At 42.4% G+C, this 17,718-nt stretch overlaps 1 protein-coding gene across 4 annotated transcripts in view; it reads left to right on the top strand.

The window, feature by feature from the left end:
* Positions 1 to 4,233: 4,233 nt before the first annotated feature.
* Positions 4,234 to 17,718, top strand: part of RASSF8 (Ras association domain family member 8) — a 73,539-nt gene continuing 60,054 nt past the window's right edge. For 2 of the 4 annotated variants that reach the window (XM_077783180.2, XM_077783182.2), the window contains exon 1: positions 4,234 to 4,363. The gene's annotated coding sequence lies outside the window, so the exon portion shown is untranslated. The other 2 variants (XM_085569678.1, XM_085569679.1) reach the window with 1 other exon arrangement.

Raw genomic sequence — 17,718 nt, 5'->3', positions numbered from 1 at the left:
TCAAGAAAAATCAGAGGAAAGAAGCCATTTGTTGACGAACAGACAGAACCAAGCTCACCTGATTCTCATTCTTGTGAAATAAACAGAAGAGCCACACTCATGAATATTGAGTATCTTGCCTGCCAGAACTGTAACTATCCCTGAACATATTCATACTGTGCTTAGGCTGGACCCAGGAACTGTTGTACTGACAACAAAAATAAATTTGCTCTGGTTGCTTATTCAAGGCTAATTCCCTAGTTAGTATGAGTTAACATTCACGTCCAGGTCAGAAAGAAAGGGGAAGAATTCGGTTTGGGATTCTTTTTTGAGCTCATTTGGATCTCTTCCACAGAGCTGAGTCTTGAAATCTGCATTCTCTGTGAGTACCCAGAATCTGTGTGAAACAGAAATATAACCTATTTCCCATCTTAGAATATCTGTCTTTTGAATTTCAACCACTTGAAGACTGAGGTTGCATTTTTCTGTATATTGAACAGAGCACATCACTCACACTCAATGCACAGCAAGGCAAGACCTAGAAAACAGAGGAGAAACAACCAGGAATTATTGCTCCTCAGGCTGCAAGAAATAAATATTAACTGAAAAGAAAAACAAAACTAAGAAGAGTTTGAAGAATGCACTTAAATTTTAATCTGATGTTTGTTTGCTTCCCCTGAATATCAGACAGTTAATCAAATACACCACTGAACATAAATTAACCCCACTCCAAATTAGCTTATTTTTCTGCTTGTTGGGTATCAGTTCAGATTTATTTGCTACGGACCAAATTCAGCAAAGTACTTAAGCACATGTCTAACTTTGATCATGCAAGCAGTCCCACTGAGACTATTCACAGACTCAGATACATGTACACAGTTCAATAATTTGCTGGATCCAGCCCTAGTTTTCCTCAAGAAAGCATTTGCAGAGACAGAATTTGTTCTGTTCCGACCATGAAGAGCTTCCTGCAAACCCATGACAGTGAAAGAAGTGCTGATCATTTGTCACTGGTCATACAGAGCTGTTTCTGTTTTCAGTGAGCTGGATTTTATAATCTGGATTAAATCTGAAGGGCCCACAGAGACACTGCATTTCCCAAGGTGAAATGACAGTGACAAGGGCAGTGGTAGCTGCCGCTAGATCAAGGAGAGGAGGAAATTAAGGAACCTCAAGAACATTCTCTTTTAGGTTTTGGTCAAAAAAGTATCATTCTTGGAAAATTTACATAACCAAAAGGCATATGGGCCTATTTTCTCCTTTCTGTGCTCATTAAGAACATATGTGTAAAGCTCTGCATGTGTGTGGCTGTGTGGTGAAAGGAATTCCCTGTGCAAATAGAATCCAAAGGGTATCTTATGCCTTTCCTGGGATACCCCTTTGGCAAAACTAAAGCAGGATCTTTATGGGAAAACTGCTTTCCTACAGATCTGAAAACTTCTCTGGCTAGATCCTACTTACCCTCCTCCAGAAAAGTGTGGGAAAAGGACTGAGCGAAGGTGAATGTGACTCAGATTAGTTGGGATCGCATTAAAAGTGACAAAGTTAAGAAGTGATTGGGGTGGGCACCAGGAGTGAAGAGCTGTCACAGCAGGGTCATCTCGCTCCAGCACAAAGTCCTGCCCTTGGCTGGTACAATTTAGCAGCACTCTGTAACATCTTCCTAACCAATTTTCTGGGGAAACAAGGCATCTTGCTCTTTCACAAAAGAGCAGCTGGACTGCTGTGTTACATATATCTGTACAATTTTAGCCCCATTTAATGGCTGGAATCAGAGCCTGATTCCCCTCTTTTCACTTAAATGACCACTGTCATGTTCCCTGTGCTAGCCTTGGTCAAATTTATGCAATTGAAGCAACACAAAAATTCGATTTTCTCTTTTTGCCACCATTTCACCTTCCAAAAGAGTTACATTTTTGATGTAAAAAATCACTCTTGAAAATGTATTTGAAGCCCTCTCTGGACATCCTGTCGTATCAAGCTGTGCAAAAATTGCTCTGAAAAATTCACAAAGGCTATTTTGAAGCAGCGGAAATGTGTTCCTTTCAGTGACTTCATAACCAAATTGCAGAAGGGAAATAGGAAGAAATAAGACATTAGAATATTAAGAATGCCAGTACTCGGCCAGCAAGTCAAACACCACAATACCAAGCATAAACATTTTATGCCTTGTTGTGCGTGTGCTGAACATTGGGGAATCTCTTAATTGTGGCCATTAATTTCCCCTCTGTAAAGGGGTGTTTTTCATTCACTAAACTTTCTTGCAGGAAATCACAAAGAAAGTGTATAAAAATTATTTGTTGGGCTTTAGGTGAGTGAACTTTGAATAGAAAACTCAATGTTTGATGTTGTGGCCCCCAGTCCTGCTGAACACCTGGAGCAGGCAAACAACACAAACTCAATGACTTATCAAGTACTTGTTTTCAGTAAACCATTAACTCCTTCAAAAAGGCTTTTCTCCTCCTAACAATAATTTCCCAGGTCATATAGTTTCAATAGCTTCCCAGATCATTCACTCCATGAGAGTCCCTGGGAAGCCTGAATTTTGGGAAAATTTCTTCCATGAGTTTTATGGCTCCTGTTGTGTTTGCAGGCTTCATGAAAAACAAAAGGAAGCAGTGGTGTATTCTGAGAACAGCAGCATCTTGACAGGTATATTTGGTTAAATATTTTGCAACCAAGAATCTACCTAGAAAATGCATCAGCCTTTTAGGATGTTGCCTGACGTTCTTGAAAGTCATAGTAAAAGATTGCTAGTGCAAATAAATCTCATCCAGTAGAGTGCAGAACTGGTCATCAGCACAACTCCTTTTTCTTTTCATCCCTCAAGTAGTTTTTTTTTTAAGTTTCTTAAACTGAAGGTGAGTGTGTTTAACTGACCACAGAAAGCACATGTTCCCCAACAGAATAATCTGAATTTTTACAACCTTCACTTCATGTTGTGCTTAAGGCTCTTCTCACAGACTGCCTAGCACCTCTTCCTGTAAGAGAGGATAAAAAGGTCTAAACAAAGAAATAAAAGTCATAGCCTTCTGAAGACTTTTTCAGCAGGAACTTTGGAGGTGTGCTTACAAAAAAATCTGCTTAGCAAAACGAACCCACGAAGAAAGATGTGATCATAACCCAAGATTCAGATGTACTAGGAATATTTATACAGACATCCCCAAACACAAATCTTACAAATATTGATTTGCTTGTATGTAAACTGATGTTATGCTTGTACTCTTGAAAATGTCCTCCGTGTAGCACCAGCACAGAGTTATGTGGAGCAAACACCCTGTGTGGAAGCAAAACCCTGCTCTCCTCTGAAGGATCAGGAGTTACAATAAACCCCACCTCCATAAAAACACTTGGGGATGCTCAAAACCCGCAAGAGGAATAGTGGTAACACAAAAAAGAAAAGAAGATTTTTTGAGGAGACTCTTTAGATGACCAGCATGTCCTGGACATGGCACAGGCAGTTTTGGGAAGGCTACGAGCCCAGGGAAGAGGTGGAACTGCCTTCTGCTGCTCTGTTGCTGCAGCTGCTGGGAGCTGAGCGCAGACCCTGCGCCAGTGTTTGCAAACAGCGAAAAATGCCTGTGCATCACAGCGCTGGAGTCCATTTCCAAAGAGGTTTTGGATTTTTTTAAAATGATAATTTTCCCGAAACTGATTAAAACTTCATACTCAAAACTTTTTGCCCGAAACAGCTGCCTGCAGTCTTTGCTGCTCTGAGGTTTATGACTTTTTTTTTTTTTTGGGGGGGGGGAATTTTCCATCATCAAAATACAAATCAGCAACAACACAGAACGCTGCCTGCCGTCTTCCCGCATCCCGGTTCAAACGAGCACCAAAGGCATTCTTGTTTCTTCCAGAAACAATAGGGCGAAAAAAAAATAAAACCTCGTGGAGAACAGCAGAGTAACCCGAGGTCTCCGGGGCTCGCCCTGTGCTTTGGGAGGGGTGTGGAGAAGGGCGGGCGGCCCCGAGCTCGCAATGCCCCGCGGTGCCGGGCGCGGCTCCGGGGGCTCCGCTCAGGCGCGGCGGCAGCGCCGCCGCCTCCCGCGGGCCGGGGCCGGGGCGGCGGGGGCGGCTGCGGCTTTAAGAGCTCCCACAATGCCGTGCTGGCGCCCCAGTTCCGTTACATGTCTCCCCCGGTGAAGGGGAGCGAGGCGGCGGCAGGAAGGGGGCGGAGGCCCCCCGTCCCTCCCCGCACTGCCGCCCGCCCACCCCCGCGGCGGGGAGGAGCGGGGCAGGGCCGCGCCGAGCCCCGGGCGCTGCTCCGGCCGCGCCGCCCCCCGCGGGCAGCGAGGCGGGGCCGGCGGCCGCTGGCGCTGCCCCGGAGCCGCCGCGGGACGGGCGCCCGGAGCCGCTGCCGGCGCGGCGAGCGCGGGGACGGGCGGTAAGTGCCGCTGCCCCGGCCCGCTCCCCTGCCCCGCTCGCTCCCTCCGCCTCTCGCTCTCCCCGCTCCGCGGCCCCTCTCCGGCAGCTCCCGGCTCGTCCTCGCTAGGAGGTTTCTGACCCTTCCCTGCCTCCTCCTCGGTCGCCAACTTTCCCGTCCCTCTCGCCCGTTTCCCATCTCCCCTCGGATTTTCATGGTTTTTTTTTTTTTTTTTTTTTTTTTTTTTTTTTTTCCGTTTCTTTTCCTGTTCTTTCTGGGGTTTTTCTTTTGGCGTTTTCGGCTCTGCCGTTCCCCCTCTCGCCTCTTCACAGCCCTCTGCTACTCGCTTCTGTCCTTTCGCTTCTTCCTTCGCTACTTCCCCGGCTTCCTCCGGCTTTTCCTCTGTCCTGGCATCCGTTGGACATCGCATGGAAAAGTAAGGGATATTTTTCGGTGTCCTTGAGAAAGGCAATTCAAAACCTACTTTATTTACACAGGGAAATCTTTGTAGTAGTTTTCTTTCCTCTTGTCTTCCTGTCACCGGAAAGAAAATTAAACCTATTTTGCTCCTTTTCATTTTTTCCCCCCCTTTTGCTACGTGGACTGTTTGTTTTGGTATTTTTTTTTTTTTCCTCTCCCCCTTCTTTGGGCAGTGTCGGTTTGTTTCACGATTAATCTCTTTTATTCCTGCCCGGATTCCTCCCTCTCTCTTTTTCTTCCCCAGTAAGAAGAAAGATTAGAAGAAAATGTGTTTTGCCGGCAGGGAATGCATGAGACTTTTTGGTTTGATTTTTTTTTTTTTTTACTCGTGGGGTACTATTGTTGAGAAAAGCTTAAGCAAATACAGTGCGGTAGGACAATACAGAGGCATGAGCTTTAAAGGGTAAGGAATGGATTCTTCTGCTTGCTTTCTCCAGCTCTGAAGTGGTGTTGGGGAGGTTTGTTCCAGGGTCCGGTTTGGGGCTGTGCTAGTCCAGTGTGTGCCAGCCTGATTTCTGTCCAGCAGTGTGGTGATTTAATGAACGCAGTCCTAAACGGCGTTTCAGCGTTGCTCGTGTGTTTCGTCAGTGTGGAAACTCAGGAGGCGGGAGAAGATTACGGATTCCGGTGTCCCCTTTGGAATTACACCTGTCACGCCTCCCGTCCCTAAGCTGCAGGTGTGTCGGAGGTTGAGACATACAACAAAATCGCTGGAAACTGCTCGCATCCGTGGCAAAAAGTGATGTCGGGGGTTTAGGAAGTCTGGGTCGGACCCGTGAGTTTCTGCCTCAGCTCTAGTCAGTATCACACGTTGAAATTGGGTGTTTGCCGGGCTGTGGAGAACGAGCAAATCAATTGTCTAATGATTTCTGCAAGGCATCTGTTTAAGGGCTTTCAGGCTCCCTGCTAATTGTGTTTGGGGACGGTGCGATTGTGTTAAGTGCTGTGAAAGTAAGGGCTCTGTCTTTTTCAGTAGAGAGTGTGTAGCTTGTGAATGAACTGTCAACTCTCTTGATTGGAGGTGGTTCTTTCTGTTACATTGACTATTCTGATAGATACCGTTCCAAAAGTCCAAAACACCACGTGGCACGTGGCTGAACTGCAAATAAAATCAGCCTTACTTTTTTTCCCCGCTTTTTTTTTTTAAAAGAAGAGAGGATATTTAATTTCGGATTAACTTTTTGTTTGATTATATCTCATTGGAAAATAGGCTAGACATGAAATTGGAAGTACTTCACTGAGCCTTAGAGCAGAAAATTTTTTTGATACTGAATGAATTGCTGAGGGAACTGAAATGACTCCTTGGGATTCATTGTACTTAGTTGTGTGCCCTTTAGGACAACTGAGAGATAAAGGTGATTCACTTCTTACAGTTAAGTAATCTCTTCATCCTTTCCACCTTTGGGAGCCAAGCAGAATTTAATCAATTGCTTGAATTAATCTTGTTTTTAATCTTTCCTGGAGATGAAGAAGTTTGGCGTAGTGGGAAACAGGAGGAGAAAAATACTGAGTCATATTTAGCAAGAAGTTTAAGCCTTTCAAAACTACCTCGAACCACTACTGGAAACGCCAGCAACAATTCTGAAGAGCCAAATTAAGTTGATTAATTTAACTTCTTCAAATATGTTTGAGGGAAGCTCTGAAAAGGAGTGGAGGAGATGGAGTTGCTGAAAGCACGGAGCAGAGCACTGAGGATGGTGGGTTCTATTCCTGCTTCTGCCATCGCAGGGCAGTGTGACGTCCTGCCTGAGCTGCCTTCCTGCCTGCCCCTCCCGGGACAGTGAGATTGCCCCGATTCTCCTAAATGCTTTTTCATATGATTTGTAAGAATAATTGCATGTAAACATTCAGTTCTTGTTCTGATTGCTGATCAGGTGGGCGTTTGACGTGTGCTGATACTCGTCCTTGGAAAGTTGTAGGGATCTTGAGCATCACTTTATTTTGAACAATACTGGATTTTTATGTTGCTGCAAAGGTTTTGAGACTGGGGTTATTTTTATCCCCTGAATATCTTTCACAGTATCAGTGCATGGTTTTTCTGTGGTCCCTAAAGTCTGTTTCAAGCTGACTATGAAGAACAGCACTGACCTCTCCAGAAAGAAACTGTTAAATTGAATTACAGGGTGGAAAACTGTACTGTGGGATCTGCGCTGAGGACCCCCCTTGGCGTGGTGTTTGCTGTTCCTGGTTATTTTATTTTGTGAGGTCTGTAATTATGAATTTAGCTTAGTCCACCACCAGTGTGTTTGCTTTCTAATTTTAGGGTTTTTGCTTGGGTTTTTAAGCCTTTAAGACATCTATCTTGACATTAAATGTACGTGATTTATTGTTTTCTGCGGCTTTTTTGAAAGCCTGGGTTTTCCTGTAATTTTTTTCATGGTGGATTTGGGATTTGACGGTGTGACGACATTTGTAATAATCTCAGTGTCTGCCTTCCTGGGACTGGGATACTTTGTAAATGTGAGGCTCTAACCTGTTGCTTTTCTCCAGTGAAAATGATACTCAGTTCTCTGGAAAGTTGTTATTGGACAAGTACAGTTGTGTTTGTGTGTATATATGTGTTGTGTGTTTGCAACTTGCTGTCCTCCTGCATGTGCACATAGCTCCATGCTTCCGATTCCAGACAGTGAATCTAGTTTCAAATTCAGTTTCATAAATAACTTAATTCTTCCTACCCTTCCCATTCCCCTTCAAACCATGTGGTGATCTCATGCTTTTGACAGGAGTGGTTTTCCTGGCTGATAAGGGGATGGTCGTGGTGTTTTCTCCCTTGGCTCTTCTGAGGCTGTATGTTATCTCTTTCTGTGCTGATAAAGTGTGGGAAGGGGGTTGAGTGGTCTGTGTGTGCTGAGCGGTGCCATCCTGCTCCATCTCTCTCCAGTTTGTCACCTGTGAAGTTGAGATCACAGAAGTTTTCCTGCTTGGGAAAGGAAGGTGGGTTAGAGCTGTAGGTACGGGTGTTTGTCACATCTGCCAGTGGAACTGCAGACCCCTCTGGGTTGTCACTTCACTCAGATCTCTGCAAGCATCTGGTCATCCTTGTGATGACATAAATGTGGAGAGTGTTAATGTATCTGAGAGGACTCTAGGAGACAGGCACTGTGAGCTTTCAGCTGGCAGGTGCTTGAGAAATCCACGTAATTCACCTTTCTGCTTTTCAGTCACCCCTTAAGGAGGGAGGAATCTGTTTACTTTCTTGTTGTGCTTGGAAAACGGGCTCACCCACACCAAAAGACCCTGTAATGCTTGCTATGGTGCAGGATTATTGCACAAAAGCATCTTGCTGTGCAGTGCTGTGGCTGCGCTCGGTGTTGTATGATAACACATGTTTCTCAGCTGTTGTTGATTCCTCAGTGGCACAGACTTCAAAGGAATGCACCGAAAGAGAGCTGCAGCCAGGAAAAAATGGGGTTTCTTCCAGTGGCCTGTACCATCCATCTGTTTAAATACTCTGCTGAACTCTTCCAGAGTGGTCAGGCATCCAGTTAGGACTGAGGAGCAATTACAGCTGGGAGTGGAGCCTGCTGCAAGAGACCACCTAGGGGAGGCTTAAGTGCTACCTCCCTTCTGTGGGTCAGAGCCCCCCCTGCCCTCCCAGCCAGCCAGGAGAGATAAGGCTCCTCATCTAGGGTATCTTTCAATGTGACGTTGTCTAATTCCTAATGCTGTTGAGGATTTATTTATTTTTGCTCTCCATGCTATCTTTAGCACAAGAAGGGAGGAATGGTAATGAGGACAGACGGTCATCTCTGAAGTCTCCTCTGTATGGGTAGCAAGATAGATCTGTAATTTAAATGAGTAAATGTTTATAAAAAGATTTTTTTTTTTCCCCATAGGTATGGGATAGTTCGCAGAGAATGATCTGTTGCTCACTTGTGTCTCCAAAGGTAGTGATCTACATTACTGGATTAATTTCAGCTCCAAAACATGAGCAACAAAGTTACATTGCAGCCAATTACATAGTGTTCCTTCAAACTGAGTTTGGGGAAACGCTTCAGAACTTCACCCATGGTAACTAAAAAAATTCCAGTGTACTGCATTATAATACAAGAGCATGCTGTCAATTCCAAGTATTATAAGTTACATTTTTACTTAAATTCCAGCATTGGAGTCTGCTGTGCAAGACACGCCTACACCTGTTGTTGCTAACTGCATCTTCATATCATGGTGGGTTCCATGTGGTCCCAGATAGTAGAACTCGGAGGAAATACTAGCACAGAGGCTACGAGTAATCTGTGGATAACCTTTGAAGATCCCTGAAGTTTTTCTGTGTGGGTCTGACATTAATTTTGAGGATTGGAATGAGCACTATAGATAGAGCAATGTGTGTTTCGGCTAAGAGGGTTTAACCTTCTTTGCCAATGGAAAATGCTCATGCAGATGCACTAAGAGGATATTTGAGCTTGGAAAAGTTGTGAGGCACTCCAGGATTTGTTTTTCACCTGCAAGCAGGCAGTGCAGCTTTAAAGGTGAGCTTGAATGTTGTCCTCTGCTGTGGTATTGCTCCCTCCTTGGTAGTGTGATGTGACATCTATGCCTTTGAAAGGAGAGTTCTTTTTCCCCACATTGGCAGTCGTGATGGTTTCATGGTATTTTGAGACATCAGATTTTAATGCCTTACAACCCCTTTAAGCGGAAAGGGGAGGGAAACTTCTAGAAATGTGTAATGCAACTGACTTCCAGCTTTTGCCCTTGCTCCAGGCTTGATGTTGTAGTTTGAGTTTATTTACTTGATTTGAAAGCTGTACTCAGTATAACCTTGAGTTTTACTTCCCTTACTGCAACAGTACCTGACGTGTTTCCAGCCTGTACCTCACTGTGCCTCTGCATTGTCCAGTTTTAAACTGGCCAGGCTCCACGTGCTCTCTTTGTATTGTGTTCTTCCCAGGAATCTTCAGAGCTTCAAAGGAACTTCCTTTTGTTTCAAGTGAACTGGAAGTATTTTGCTAAACTATTTTTGGACTCCTGAAGTGTTTGTCAATGTTTCTAAGCTGTTGTTCAAAAGGAGTTTGGAGTTTCCGGAAGAACCTTTGGAAACTTTGGGTTTTACTCTCAGTCAGCACTTTTGTGAGCATGGATAAAGAGAGGCTGTAATTCCACTGGGCAGCCAGATGTTTTGTGTCTGTGCTGAAGTGGGGAGACAGTGTGGCTTTAGGGGTTGAAGGGTCTGCTGTTCTTGTCACAGGGCTGTTTGGAGATCTTCTACAGATCTGATCTGCATTCTCTCCTCTCCCTTCCACTCCCTCCTGCCATGCCTGTGCTGATGGTGATTATCTCCTTCTAAGTAAAATGGGATTATTGAGAGCAGAGCATACTTTGTTCCTTTCTGAAAGGTAGGTGTTTGCTTGTCAGTCTGTGTTTCTTAAATACTAAGCTTGAAGCCATATAAAAGCTGCATGTATCTTGACTATTAGTGAATTAATAGCAATTATCCAGTAGATTGATACAAATATTCATTCTGACTAGTGTGGCATTCAGTGAAATTTATAAAGAAATCCTTGCAAAGTTTTCCTTGCAAACAGAAGAGAACACTCATTGATGCAAATCCCCCAGTTCCTTATTAAATTGCACCATTTTTAGGCACTTAAACATTTGTAAAATCTGTGTCTGTCCTTGTCTTTCTTCTCCCTCTTCTATGTGACATATGAGGGAAAGTTAAAAGGAACTCATCAGTGGCTGCACATGTCAGAGTCTTTCTGGAGAAGAAAGTCAGAAGATGCCACAGTTGATAATATTTAGAAGTTGATATTGGGAATCAAGAGAGCAAATGCTTAAGTGTGCCATTGCAGCTGTGTGTCTGGCAATATTAACTAGCAGTTGTACCTGGAATAATAATTCCCATCCGGAGAGAAACATATGGCAGTGGTTGAATGCCCTTGTCCTTGGCCACCAGGAAGCAACTGTGGTGTTTTTTTGTTTTTGTTTTGTTTTGTTTTTTTAGAAAGTTTGCCCTGGGCTTCATCCCTGCCCCCAAGTCAATCCAAGCATTTGCACTGTTTTCATTGGGGGTGAGGACAGAAACTTAGAATAAGCCGAGTTGGAGGCTGTATTTTGAGCAGTAGAAGTAGCAGAGAAGAGCACAGGACTAACAGTCACACTGAATACAATACAGTGTTTTTATGCAGCTAATGAGATTGAAATTGGTGACCTGATACTCCAAAGTGATAACAAAGGCTATTTAGCATACAAGGGAACATAGATTTTTTTTTTTTTTTTAAGGAGTTGGTAGAATGCAGCAGAATCTTTTGTCAGAACGCATTCTAGTGAACAAGTTCTGGCAGGAAATTACTAAATTAATAAGAGTTTATGAAATACTCTGAATAGAAATCGAATGTCCTTTTTTACTATCCATGTTCTTTCACTGCACTTCATATATTTGCTTAGCAGTTTACCTGCTTCCCTCATGTCCTGTGAACTTAGTCTTTGTTTCAAACTGAAATATACCATAAATTAAAAGTCTTTGGACTTTTCCTCTTCTGAGAATGGAAGAGGGGGGCAAAACAAAATGGTACAAAGATGTCAGAACAAATCGGGTACCCTGCTGTTCTCTTATTTCCCAGGAACAGACCAGAAAGCAACCAGCTTGATATAGACCACAGCAGTGCTGCTTGGGGTGAAGCTGTCCTGTGTGAGACCACAGAGAACTGTCTTTAGATGGCTTTTGATGTAGTGAGGGTGATCAGCTGTAAGAAAACCCAGTGTGATCTCATAACACAAGAATTAAGATAATATCCTACTTTCGGCTTGCTGCTTGCCTCCCTTGTGGTTTTAGTGAATCAAAGGAACTTGCAGGCCATGTGGGCAAGGCTGGAAGATAAGAGGCACGTACCTTTAGGAGATGGTGTGTGCTACAGGAGGAGAGCTGGGTGTGAGTTTGCTGTTAGCAAATTCTGTGTACCATGGATTGGTCATTTTTCTGTGGCAGAATTAGGGGAAGAGGCTCACCTTTCTTAGGTAGGGGGTGAGAGATCTGGGCTCTTCACAGCAGCCAGAAATTACAATTTAAAATGTTCTCCGATGGTGGATTTGGTTTTACTTAAACTCTTGGCAAGACAGAAGGGAGTTTGGGTCTATTAGGAGTTGCTGGTCTTCTGTTTGTAACTCATTGTAAAGCTCCTCATCAGCCTTGATCAGCAGCCTGGGCTGGTTGCAGTGTCCCTGCCTGTGGCAGGGGGTTGGAATGAGATGTTCTTTAAGGTCCCTTCCAACCCAGAGCATTCTGTGATTTTTTGCTGGATTTGCAGGGTGCCTTTTGAAACATGGGGCTCTTTCCCAACACTTGCTGCTCTCCTGCTGCCATTCTTTTAGCACTTTCCATTGGTGACTCTTGGTTTTGGATGGGAGGGAAAGACACCGGCGCTTTCCCTTCATGTCTCCCAGCCACAGGGCATTCCTCCAATTCCTCTGCTGCTGAGCTATTTGGAGCAGAGCAGGGGGATCACTTGCTTTGCTGTTCCCTTGCCCAGGAGTTGGGTTTAACTTGCACGAAGCACCTGTCCTGTTGTGATCCTGACATCCTGTCAGTGCTCATTTCCCCTGCTCCTTGAGAGACAGCGTTTTTGTTGCTGGCAGCTCCCAGCCTTCTAGGGAAGCCCAACCAGAAATATTCTAGAATTCTTCCACTCTCTCCCTCCCCTTGTCCTTCACTGACCTCTAACCACATTTTTATCTTTCTTGACAAGATGCTTAGTTTCATTTATCAGCTGCTTTTCCCTTCATTCTTCAGCTTTGATTATTTTTCCAGGAGCTGCTTAGAAACATTAACCATTACAGATGTGCAGAACAGTCAAATACAGTCACATTCCTTAGTGTTTTGTTTTTTTTAGTGTACTCTAATACTAAAGTACCTCTGGCAGGTAAATATTTTTTATGTACACTACTTGTCACAACAAAAATATCCATCCTCAGCGCAGGGTAAGGAAATGCAGTTGGCTGTATTTTCATATTACTATATACCAGAATTACCAGCTGTAAGAGCCCTATGTTTTCCTCCCTGAGTATAAACTAGTGTAGTAAATTCTGACCCTTTTTAAAAGTCATTAACATTTTCTGAATTTGTATTTACACACTGTAAGATAAAAATGTGACATAAATAGAAATGGCAAGTATACTTTTCTTTCTTAGTCTTGTGGCTTCCTAAGTGCTTGACAAATGCTGTCATCTCCAAACAATGTTATTTTGTTCTAAAAATCTCAAATACTACCTCAAATTTTGTAAAATTAGGTTTGCTTTAATGTGGATAGCAGAGCAGAGGATGACTGGATTTATTTAAATATATGCTGCAAGGGTATTCTTTCCTATTTTGCAGTGCCCTTCATGCTTGTCATTGTAGGTGTATATGCAAAAGCCTAAATAATTGGAAATCTATATGCTTTCTGAGCATGGTTTACTTTAATAGTCCACAATGATCTCTGGACAAACTATATTTTATTTCAAGAGACCTCCATTATCCTCGACCAGTATGATTGAGAATAGCATTCAATGTATACACAATTTTTAAGAATACCTTTCTTTTTCTTGCTGACATGGACATAAAACTTGTGGTAGGGGGAAGACACTTCTATAATGAAGTAAAAAATTAAACAAGAGAGAAGAAGAGAGTATGGCTTCAAGTTTATAGAAAGGAAGTTTAAATTGGATATTAGGAAGACATTATTTCCTGTGAGGGTGGTGAGGCACTGGAAGAGGTTGCCCAGAGAAGCTCTGGATGCCCAATCACTGGAAGTGTTCAAGGATCTCATGAAAAAAAACGTATATTTAAACCCATTGTGGTGATGTCACAATGTGTAGCTGTAATGTTGAACCTCTTCATTGCTGGGATTTCAAGTACAAGGCATATGGGAATATCTGGTCTAATTTGAATATTGGCAGGGGAAACCATCCAAGTTGCTTCATTCAGAGTTCAAACCTTAGTACAAGATTACAGGGTGAACTTCCTTTAGACATTCGACCAATACTTATCAGTGGCTTTTTTCCTGTAAAAATTTAAGGTATGGCTATTAGATGAATAACTAGACCTTAAATCAGCAGTTGGTAGGTGAATGTCCCATCCCCAGTAGGGGAGACTGTTGGCATGCCCAGGATCATGTCCCTGTAATGAAGTCCAGCTCTGGAACAAGTTCTTGATTAACTTGTGTAGCAACATGACAGCCTCTGTTGTACCCTGAAAGGCTTCTCAGCCAGGCTGGAGTGGCAAATGCACACATGTAGAGTGATGATGGCCAAACAGTGCCACCTGCGAGCCACTCTGTGAGTCACTGAAGCTGTGGTTGTCACAGAACCGAAGGGAAATGCCTGGGAATGATGTTTAGCTGATTTACCTGGCACCTTGAGTGGGATAACAGCAAGCACGTAGCTGATGTACAGCCTCTCTGCTAGCAAGAAGCTCAAGCAAAGGGAAATGTAAACCAGGGTGTTCTTATAGAATACTGACGCTTTTAAGGCACAAGTATAAAGGAAAGGTTCATCTTTTTATGAAAGGAGCTGACTGCAAGAGTCAGATTTGCTGCAAGGTAATTGGAGGCAGCCATGAATTGTTACTGTACCGTGTCAATTCTGGGAGCTGGGAAAGGGTGTAAAGTGTAATCCTGCAGTTGGTACTCAGATACTGTGTGGCAAATAAACCACTGGTTGTTCTTACCTCTTTTCTTGCAACTTATACTTCAGTTTTCCTGCAGGGCAGTAACCCTAATGGCCATGCTCCAGTGATGTTTGAGCACACAGAGCTTTCTGGGATGGTTTGTGTTCCTCTGACAGAAGTTCAAAATAATCTTGCTGTACAGCTGCTGTTTTCATTTTGCTCTGTGTTGTGTTCTTCTTTTCCCTGTCTTCCTGACTCCTGCAGTGTTTTAATAAAACCAGTCCTGTGCTTGTTGAGCTATGAAAAGGGAAATAACTGTAATGCTCCAACATGGGTCCTTTCTACTACGCCTGACATTCGAGTAAGACATTAAAGCCAAGGCAAATCTTGGTTCATTTTCATAGTCCTTTTCCAAAACATGTGTTTTTGTCATATGATTTCCTGCAGTGGATTTATTCCTGGTGTTGAGAATTAATACAGACTTTCAAAAGAGATCACAAAGTAAAGAATCAGGATTAGTTTAGAAGCTTTTACTGTTTGTGGTTTTTTTTTTTTTTTTTAAATTCACACAGTAGCAAATTGGTGAGTATCCTTTGAGAAATTCTTTACCATCAGTTCTATTAAAAAGAATTCTAGGTCCTATTTTGCTGTGCTGAGCCCATTATCAGGGTATCTGACTGCTTACCTTGTATTCTTAGCACTCTTGAGGTGCAAATTTCTATTCTTCTGTTCACACTGAACCCTGTGGATGTGTGTAGAGATGTTCTTTCTGTGCATTGTTCATGTGGCTTAATTTCATTAAAGCAAAGGCCAAGCACGTCCTGAAATTTGTAACAATACTGTTTGCTTTCCTAGTATCTATTTGCTCATTGTCATCAATTTGACAATGTGTGAACCTGAGGTAGAACTTGACTATGTGGGAATTGGTGACTTGTGCCTCCATTTGCCTCTTCTTAGGGAAATTTCTTTTTTTTTATTAACATTTACCAGACATAGGCTTTATTTGAAAAGGAAGAGAAAAAAAGCTTAAAGTATGGATTTATGTAAGCCTGTAAAAATGTGTTGCTTTGTCAGCTAATGCTATTAAAAATGTACCAGATGCAGGGAATAATCTGGTCTTCATGTAAGATGCTCTTACACTCTTATAATAAATGCTGAAGCTTATTTGAAGCATTGGAAATGTGTGTAGAGAGTGAAGCAAAGAGTGATTGGGTGCAAGTCAGTTTGAGCCATCATCCCCAAACAAATTTTGTAACACAAATCATTTAGGTAAGTTTGCTTTTATGTGTTTGCTTGTTTGGGTTTGTCTCTGGGAACTGATTTATTTGTGCTGTGTCTTGGATTGAGGGGACAGCAAAGCAGTTGTGATGGCTGATATTAAAACCTAGTGTGCAAAATTACTTACATAGGTAATTTCTATAAAATTCAAGTTGATTTATTCCACCTTGTCCCAGGCTGGGAGAAAACCAACTGGTTTCTTCTAGTCAACACTGGTTGACCTCAGAGCTGACACTCCAACTCTGCCTGCATTGATGTAGTAATTTGTGAGCACAACTTGCTTAAAAATGTATTCAGCATCAATAATAGGGGGATACTTTTTGCACTTTATTAAAAACTTGTGGAATGCATTGGGAAACTGGAGTAATTCAGTGGCTCTGAAGTTCATTAGCTGTAGAAGTATTTAAAGAAAGCGATTTAAGATTTGTCACTGGCTTAGAGCTATGGGAGGTCTCTGATCTATGTCATTATTAATGACCATATGTAAAGAAGGCTTTAATTTTCTAGGGAAGCATCTTCATCCCTTGAGTCAGTTTTCAGGCCCAGCTGGTGAAGACAACCTGCTCTCAATGCAGCACTGGCCTGCTTTGAGCAGGAGGCTTGGCTCCAGCAGCTCCTTCCAGCCTGAAGGGTTCTGGCTTTTGGTTTATTTTCTTTTTCTTTAGGAGGTGTTTGTACCACGCAGCCACTGTCAGCTATAGTGGGATTGCCTTGCTGGTACTGCCAGCAGTTAAGCCAGAGGGGTAAATAAATCCTTGCTTGTAAGTAATTTTTAAAAAAAACCTCTTTTTTTTTTGCTTATCTTTACAGCATTGCAATTGGATCAATGCAGAACATGTAGGATTTTCTTTGCAGCTTGTTTTCTGGCTACTGCAGAATCTTTGTTTAAAGAGGTGGAGTAGGGCAAGTTATTGCAACCTGCCTCTAAACTATAGTGTAAGTTCTCAGCTTTCCTGGAGCTGTGTTTTAACCTGATGATTCTGTACTTCAATGCAGCAGGCAAACTGTGTTCTAAGGAAATTTGTCACAGATTTATAATATGTTGAAATTACCCATGAATTATTGAGTTGGAAAAAAAACTTATATCAAATATTAGAGGTGATAAAGAAGAGAAGGAAAAACTCTTATCCCGAGTACTTCTAACAGAATGCAATGTATGCATTTATGTATGCATTTTAACAAGGAGTTAAAAAACAGGTTTTTTTTCTGTAGGAATATATATGCACATACTTGAGTAAGGCGATATGGTTAAAATACATACCTGGTAATGAATCCAGGATTTCAGGGCTGCTTGTTCACACACCAGCTTGCTTTGTGCAAGGGATAGCAGCATGAGCATTCCTTTATGTGTCTGGACTTGTGTCACACAGGAGCCTGTCACTTCCTGGTGATAGCTGAGATTTAGAGAGTGATCCCGCTCTGGACCCAACAGGACAAATCAGGCTTTCAGCTGGAAGCTTTGAAGTGGAAGCAGAAGAAGAGATTTTTAATGAAGTTGAAGAGGAATAAGTGATTAATTTCCTATGCTTCACTAGGTGCTACATCACTAGAATTTTTTCTTGAAATTAAATCCTTGATCAAACCATTTTGCTGTCTCTTTAATTGCCAAGTGAAAGAGTTCCCCTTTGGTTCAAGTACTGTCATATAGTTTTTATATAGTTGATGTTGAGTAGGCGGCTTGATGTCCCTTTTTCATGGAAATCTGATTTTCCTCCATTCAGTTAATTGATTTTTTTCTTTTCTGGTAAGGCAATGCTTGAACATACTATGAAAAAGGGACAAATTAATTCTTCATTATTTTTTACTTTTAGGTGAAGTAATCTTGAGAAAGGCAATGATAGATGGAATAGCAATAAATCAAACTTTGCAAGAGTAAGGACACAAAGGAAACTCACTGAGTGGCCACCTGTGCAAAATCAGTCAGCAACTACAGCATAAGTTCTTAGAAATTTTGGTAAATACCTGAATATCACAGCTTGTGCTTACTTATTTATGTAAAGTGACCTGAATTGCAAAATCTTGAGTTTCTTAATTTAAA

Source organism: Lonchura striata, chromosome 1A, assembly GCF_050655825.1.
Source record: "Lonchura striata isolate lonStrDom1 chromosome 1A, ASM5065582v1, whole genome shotgun sequence".
Lineage (NCBI taxonomy): Eukaryota > Metazoa > Chordata > Aves > Passeriformes > Estrildidae > Lonchura > Lonchura striata.
This window is presented reverse-complemented; position numbering and strand designations above follow the sequence as displayed.